The sequence below is a fragment of the Gossypium hirsutum genome, chromosome D02 (assembly GCF_007990345.1).
Source record: "Gossypium hirsutum isolate 1008001.06 chromosome D02, Gossypium_hirsutum_v2.1, whole genome shotgun sequence".
NCBI lineage: Eukaryota > Viridiplantae > Streptophyta > Magnoliopsida > Malvales > Malvaceae > Gossypium > Gossypium hirsutum.
In genome coordinates, this window is record NC_053438.1 from 40521457 (window position 1) to 40530180 (window position 8724).

The window sequence follows — 8724 nt, forward strand, 5'->3', positions numbered from 1 at the left end:
ACTTGCCCCCTCCCCTTTATCTCGTTTATTTAAAAAAGAGTATATTAGTACAGAAATTAATTTATCTAATTTTTTAATAGAGATTCAAAATGTAATTTAACTCTTAATTACTTCTATCATTTTTCAAGATTTTAATTCATCTTCATCAACTAAAACTAACCCTTAACTTTAGGAGAAATTTTAGGTGAATATATTTATTTTATTTATTTGAAAAATGATTTCATGAATCAATTGAATTGGATTTGAGATTTTAGTTTACATAATTGAATCTTAAAATAAAAAAAAAAGGTGAAAAGTGAAAAAATTATAATAATAATAATAAAGTGAAAAGTGAAAAAACTGGAAGAAGAGAAGAAATTAGGAAGGGGAACATGTGCTTTACCTGAAGCAATTCAGATGATGTTCTTACTCATTTTCTTAGACACACACATGTTAGGTAAATGAATGAAAAGTGTCTGCCTTTCTTTCCAGTGTTTTCATAATTTTTTCTTTCTTCCAAATTTTAACTTTAAAACAGTGCAAGTAAATTAAATTTTATTAATGGTTTGATCTTACAATATTTTCATAATTTATATCAAATGTAGCTTAAACTAACTTTTCAATTAAAAAACATTGGATAACTAAAATGTTATTTATGCCAAACATATTCAATTAATCTAATATTAAAAAAGTTTTATAGATTACCATAAACATAAATTTTAATATTGAAATAAAAAATTAAATAATATTATAAAATAAATAAATAGAGAGTAAAGAATAAAGAAAATAAGAAAGTAAAAGAGAGCTTAGCTTCTCTAAAGTTTCTATTTATAGACATAATAAGTATAAATAAAAAAGAGATATACTTCTAATGACTATTAGAATTTAAAGTATATAAAAACTTAAATAAATAAAGAGTAAAGAACAAAGAAAATGAGAAAGTAAAAGATAGCGTAGCTTCTCCAAAGTTTTTATTTATAGACATAATAAGTATAAATGAAGAAGAGATATATTTCTAATGACTATTAGAATTTAAAGTACATAAAAACTTATATTGATATTGATGAACATTCACTTAATAAAATATTCATAATAAATAAAAAATAATCAAAGATTGTAATATTCATAATACAAATTTCTATATAGGTTATGATTTTATTCTACCATGTTTACTTAACTCTATTGTTTAAAGTAGAGTAAAAATAAATATAATATTATAAAAAATTTATTAACAATAAAATAAATTAAGTTAATAATATATAAAATAAATGATAAACTGTAAAAATAGTCACTTTTGTTTGCCTTAGATTACATTTTAGTCACTTATGTTTGAAATGTTACATTTTAGTCACTTACGTTATCGTTTTGTTACGAAGTGGTCACTCTACCGTTAAGCTTCGTTACCTCCCTAACAGCAGTCCTACGTGACAGCCCAAATGAGTTTTAAATGCTAACTTGGATGTCCTACGTGACAATCCAAATTAATTTTATTTAATTAAAAATCTATTTTCATCCCAACAACTAGACATCCAAGCTAGTATTTAAAACCCATTTGGACTTCCACGTAGAACTGCCGTTAAGGAGATAACAGTGTTTAACGGTAAAGTGATCACCTCGTAATAAAATAATAACGTAAATGACTAAAACGTAACATTTCAAACATAAGTAACTAAAATATAATCTGAGGCAAATAAAAGTGACTATTTTTATAGTTTACCCTAGAATAAATAACCTATAAAAATTATTAATAATATTATTTAAATCATAATAAATTAATATTAATATTTAAATGATAATTTTTATATTTTTTAAATATTAAATATTTGTAAAATTAAGTAACACTAATATAACCAATTCTATAAAAAAAAGAAAAAAAAAAGAGGTTTTAGCAGCAAAGTACATTTTGTGTTACTCAAATTTGAAGTGAAGAGAAATAAAGTGTTTATTTTTTCAGTTTAATAATATCTTAAAATACGGTTTCAAAATTGAAAGACTGTTATGGTCTACGACAGATAACAAAAGTTGTTTACGTTAAGATTATTAATTAACTAATATCCAAAGGAAGACGGTAAATGTTTTCTAAAGCTGAAAAATGAAGACTTTGCTGAAAAGAACAAAGCTGCAATAAGGCACTGTTTGGATCTTTATTCGAGTTTATTCATATTCATATTCATATGCAATGAAGCGTTCACAATGACTCTACAGATGGATCTAAGTCCAATTTCACACTCTAAAAAATAAAATTACGAAATATGACCTACTGCAAATATTCTAGTACTTGTTTCTTGATGAGATCTATGACATGGACCGACCCTGTACCATTAATCTTTATATTTATTATGCTAATTTAAAAACATAAAAAAAAATACATCAAGATCCATGGAGTGGAGAGGAGACGAAGCAAACCTGCAAACAATAATGATAACTTATTTTTCTTTCTTTTAGAAAAAGTAGGAAAATAAATAAATAAATAAATAAAAAGGGAGGCATTATCACGTGAGTGATGAGGTGTCAATCAGAATAATTATATTATTATTTAGGGGTTATATATTCTTGCTTTTTTTCTGGATTTTATTGTGCATGAGTATGATAAATTGAATAAGACTAGTATGTGTTGAGGACATGCCTATGTATCAAATTTTACAATTGTATATCATATCTTAAATACAAAAAGTAAATTTAAGTAGAAAAAAACATATTCTAATGAGCGATATTTTAAAAACAATTATAAATACCAAATTCTCTTATTAATAAAATAATAAACACTGCCGCACTCAAACCGGATTTTAAATTTTTCATTTATACTAAATGAATTAAGAAATGGATAATATGATGGGTCCACAAATAGAATAGGGGGGCTCCTGATATAGGAGTGGGTTTGCCATTAGTTTACTCAAAATAAAATCATGGCATTGCAAGTGTGTGTAATTAAGAATCTAGGCACGAGAGGAACTGGCTGGCACTGCAGTGTGGCACATGCCTCACAATCACACGAAACAGACACATTTGTTTTGTTTATTGCTTTTCATGTTACGACTACTTAAAAAGGGGCCATTAAGTAGGACACCTTTCGTTTGCACTGAATTTGCCCCAATTTATTTTTAATATATTTAAAGTTTGAATTTTATTTTTAATTTTTATATAAAAATTAATAAAATCCCCGTTTTAATATAAGGAAAAAATATCTTCATTTCCTTTTTAAAATTTTCATTTTCTTCATACATCACGTCAAATCCTCTAAAACATAGAAAGAAAGAAGCTTTTCATTATCTATATCGCATCCACATTTACATCCTAATTTTATGCATTTAATTTGATCTACCAATTATATCTGAAATTATTGGGTTTATTTACTAGGTTTATGGAAATTATTCTGCAAAATCTTCTTCAAAATGTAACAATTAGTTTGCATCCTATGCACAAATTATTATATGTATAAATAAAGTTATATTAAATTAATTGTTTTAAATTTTTTATTGGAACTGAATCGCTACATTTACAATTTTATATTAAATAAAAAATTTAATAACATAATTATTTTATTCATTACTTTATAAATATCACATTAAGTTGATTATAAAAGATAAACATAAATTTTTAAAATCATTAAAATAAAAAGAAGCTTGTAAAAAGCTCTCGATTTAAAAAAATAATTAAACTTCTACTTTTTTTTTCACTTAATTAGATACGTTAACTGTCAAAATATATTAAAAATGTCATTTGACTGTTAAAATTAATGCCCCCAATTTTTTTTACTTATCTTCATCATATGTCACGCTGTGGTTGTGACATGTGATGGAAAAAATAATAAAAAATTTATTAAAATAAAAATTATAAAAAAAGTAAAGAAAATATAAATTATTCAAAATTATAAAAAAATATAAGAAAGTATTTTAAATTTATATTTAAAATTTAGAAAAGAAAATTGTTAAAGTTATAAAAAAAACTTATTTAATTTGTTAATAAAAACCTTATTGATTTAATTCCATGATATTTTGTAGGAAAAGCAAATAACATATATATAAATATATATATATATTCGGTGATTATATAAACATGACATTGTTGCATACCTTTTTACACAGTGGTTGACAAAAAAAAAGCATAAATCAGCTCTTTATGAAGCACTTGAGAAGGTTAAAGTGAGTAATTAATTAATTTTCTTTAAATATTTATATTTGATATATATTTTAATTAATAGATAACTAAAAATTAAAAATACTTGTATTTATATTCGCCTTTGGAATTTGAGTATGTTGGGTTTTTTTACTTACTCGTTTCATATTCTATTAAAACAAGATGAATTTTCTAATTGAGTCATGAGAAAGTTTCGAGTTCAAAGTTGCTAGTTGATTATGGTTCATAAAATGGTGGCATATTTGACAATACATTATTATAATTTGACTATGATTCTATTATTCTTCAACTAATCTTCTTGATGAAGTTATGAGTTTAGCAGATAAGGATTGAGTACTCATCTTTATTTTTTAAAGTGTTTGAAGTTGTTAAGTAACTTGTTTATAAAAGTTATTATGATATAAATAGTCCAAGTTTTTGAAACCCTTAAGCTTAAAAAGAAAAATGAAAGGAGTAAAAAAATGGAATTTTTGGAGTCTAACTTTATTTGTAAATTAATATACAATGTGATCTAATACATTATGTGAATGTATGTTTTTTTTTAAACAAATCGTTTTGGTTTTATTTAAAGGTAAATGACCAGAATACAACCTAAAAGCATAAACATAAACCGAAAAACAAACACACGTCCAAAGTAGAGGTGCTCATGGGCCGGGCCGGGCCGGGTTCGGACCAGGCTTGAAAACAAATTTCGGCTCAATTGCTAAGCTCGGGCCCGGCCCGGCCCGGCCTGAAATATGGGCTTGAGATTTTGCCCAAGCCCGGCCCGTGGAGAAAACATGAAGCCCGGGCCCGGCCCGGCCCATTTTGCTTTAAAATCTGGAATGTTAAAAAACTGACCTCTATCTCAAATCTTTGAAGTAGCCATCCACAAACGAATGAGTTTTTCTATTTAAAATTCATAATGTTTAGGAAAATATGAACAATAAGCAAAGCAACGCTTTAAATAGGATGAAAGATAATAATAACTCAATTTGAATGCTGGAAGAATATTGCATGTATCATCAAGTAGGTCCCAAAAATTGCTATGTAATATTTTACACCGTTCATCAGCATCTAGTTTACAACGGAGAAGATCTGCAAGTGTTTTTACAGCCAAAGGAAACCATCAAATCTTTTAACAATTGCAACATTTTTCAATCTTGAAACTAGAAGAATAAAAAAATTCTGTATAAGACTATTAAATTAAAAATAAAAATAGAAAAGATCAAGAGAATAAAAATAAAAAATCATTTCAAGTTTGTGATCTCAAGGTCAAGAGAGACTGGTGTTTTTTCTCATACTTGACAAAATCAAACTGTATTATAATTTCATACTTGATTTCAATACAAGAAATTATACATGTAAATATATACATATTCGAAACTAACATATACATATATCAATTCATACTAAACTTCAAAACTAGATCTTATACATGTATATATATAATCGAACCTCATATACTTATATAATGACATCTTAATTCGATACAAAAGAATATACATATATATATTTGCATGCTTATTCGAAACTACTTAAACAAGTATAATATACATATTATAAATCCAATCCAAAGTTGTACTCAAAGTTGCTAGTTGATTATGGTCCATAAAATGGTGGCATATTTGACAATACATTATTATAATTTGACTATGATTCTATTATTCTTCAACTAATCTTCTTGATGAAGTTATGAGTTTAGCAGATAAGGATTGAGTACTCATCTTTATTTTTTAAAGTGTTTGAAGTTGTTAAGTAACTTGTTTTTAAAAGTTATTATGATATAAATAGTCCAAGTTTTTGAAACCCTTAAGCTTAAAAAGAAAAATGAAAGGAGTAAAAAAAATGGAATTTTTGGAGTCTAACTTTATTTGTAAATTAATATACAATGTGATCTAATACATTATGTGAATGTATGTTTTTTTTAAACAAATCGTTTTGGTTTTATTTAAAGGTAAATGACCTGAATACAACCTAAAAGCATAAACATAAACCGAAAAACAAACACACGTCCAAAGTAGAGGTGCTCATGGGCCGGGCCGGGCCGGGTTCGGGCCAGGCTTGAAAACAAATTTCGGCCCAATTGCTAAGCCCAGGCCCGGCCCGGTCCGGCCCGACCCATTTTGCTTTAAAATCTAGAATGTTAAAAAACTGACCTCTATCTCAAATCTTTGAAGTAGCCATCCACAAACGAATGAGTTTTTCTATTTAAAATTCATAATGTTTAGGAAAATATGAACAATAAGCAAAGCAACGCTTTAAATAGGATGAAAGATAATAATAACTCAATTTGAATGCTGGAAGAATATTGCATGTATCATCAAGTAGGTCCCAAAAATTGCTATGTAATATTTTACACCGTTCATCAGCATCTAGTTTACAACGGAGAAGATCTGCAAGTGTTTTTACAGCCAAAGGAAACCATCAAATCTTTTAACAATTGCAACATTTTTCAATCTTGAAACTAGAAGAATAAAAAAATTCTGTATAAGACTATTAAATTAAAAATAAAAATAGAAAAGATCAAGAGAATAAAAATAAAAAATCATTTCAAGTTTGTGATCTCAAGGTCAAGAGAGACTGGTGTTTTTTCTCATACTTGACAAAATCAAACTGTATTATAATTTCATACTTGATTTCAATACAAGAAATTATACATGTAAATATATACATATTAGAAACTAACATATACATATATCAATTCATACTAAACTTCAAAACTAGATCTTATACATGTATATATATATAATCGAACCTCATGTACTTATATAATGACATATCTTAATTCGATACAAAAGAATATACATATATATATTTGCATGCTTATTCGAAACTACTTAAACAAGTATAATATACATATTATAAATCCAATCCAAAGGTTTATACATGTATATACCTATGCATTTATTCGAACCTTATGTACACATATATATACATACCTTTGATTAAACCAATAATTTATACATGTATATACATGTGTGAATTCAAACCTTGTATATATATATAAACTTTATACTTCAACTAAATTCAATAACATTTATGTATATACTTATATACCATTCATACTTTAACTAAATGCAAAGGCCTATATAAGTATATACCTATATGTTCGAACATTAAAATAGTATATTAATCATTCATACTTTAAATTTATTCAACCAATATACTTTAAATTATAATTCATCAAAGTTGAATTATAACCAAAGTTGATAACCATGCAAGATTTACTCAATTTTTCTAAAAATCTTAAGCAGAAGATTCTCCGAATTGCTGAAAACAAAGCAACAATTTATGACTCTTATGTTGATTTTGAAGCTAAAATTGTTTATAAGAATGAGTTAAATTGTGAGTATTTGAATATATGTTCTGGCAATGAATACTTTAGTCACTTAATCTTTATATCATTACTCCTTAATTTAATAATTCAAACAATATCAATAATAATGTAAGCCCAATTCCTAGCAAAGTTACAGTCTAATATATCATCATTTTTGGGTGTTGACTTCTCAGATAATCCCTCAATTGGAACATATTTCACTTACTACTGATGACATTTTTCAAAATAAGAAAATCTCTGTTTTAAAGTAGATAACCATTTCAAAATAAACAAGTAATTCATACTGTGCATCATGTCCCAAAAAAATGCACTGAAATCATCTTGTTAGAAAACGAGGAAGGACAAAATAAGAGGATTTACTGGCTAAAATCAATCATTTTCTTCTTTTAACTCAAAAGTCAAGAGGGGAGTCCCCTCTTTTTTTATGTTCATCATATTACAAGATACGAGGAAGGACAAGCCTACAAGGATTTACTGGCTTTGAATCCCTGATTTGGACTGCAAACAAACGAACTTAGATACAGGAATAAGTATATAAGAGAGTGAGCCTAAGAAGTTCATCACAAATGACTGATTTTAGCAGATGCCATTGAAAGAGAGTAAGGGAACTGATTCGAATAAAAATAAAAATCAAAAAGCACAAAGCAAAAAACTAATTCAAAGGTTAACAGCAAACTCACCTTTGAGAAGACGAAGAAGGCTAGAAGCACCGTGGCGTGGAGTCGTGGAGGTGGAGGTGGATTTTCGATTTGGGGGAAAAAAAGGGAGAGAAAGGGTTAGGGATTTATCTAGGGTCGGGGAAATGGGGAAGGGAAGGGAAATGGGAAATGTATTAATGACAGTTGACATATAATAAATTTTAAAAATAAAAAAAATATTAATTAAATTCGGCCCGGGCCAAAAAAAGTTTACCCGAGGCCCGGCCCGTTTTTAAAACGGGCCTAATTTTTTGCCCAAACCCATATTTCAGGCCTATATTTTTACCCGAACCTTCCCATATTTCGGGCGGGCCATCAGGCCGGGCCGGGCCGCCCGGCCCATGAGCACCTCTAGTCCAAAGCCCCTACTCCAGCTAAGAAAACAAAAATGGAAATGAAAAGACAAAACCTATAACAGTGCAAAATCCCAAAATCAAAATCAAAACAAAATATAACTGGAACCCTAAAACAATCAAAGGAACCAATCTACAATAACCTTCTTTCTCTACCAAAACGACCAAAACCTCATTGCTAAACTCACCAAAGAAACAATGGAGCAGGAAAGGAGATTGAGGGGACCCTTTTCCCATA

General features: G+C 27.5%; 1 long non-coding RNA gene across 1 annotated transcript; it reads right to left on the bottom strand.

Moving 5' to 3' along the window:
• Positions 1 to 6275: 6275 nt before the first annotated feature.
• LOC107910725 (uncharacterized) lies at positions 6276 to 8275 on the bottom strand. The gene is made up of 2 exons (XR_001687753.2): positions 8116 to 8275; positions 6276 to 6491 (listed from the first exon to the last, which is right to left on the bottom strand). It is a non-coding gene; the product is annotated as an uncharacterized lncRNA (long non-coding RNA).
• Positions 8276 to 8724: the final 449 nt, after the last annotated feature.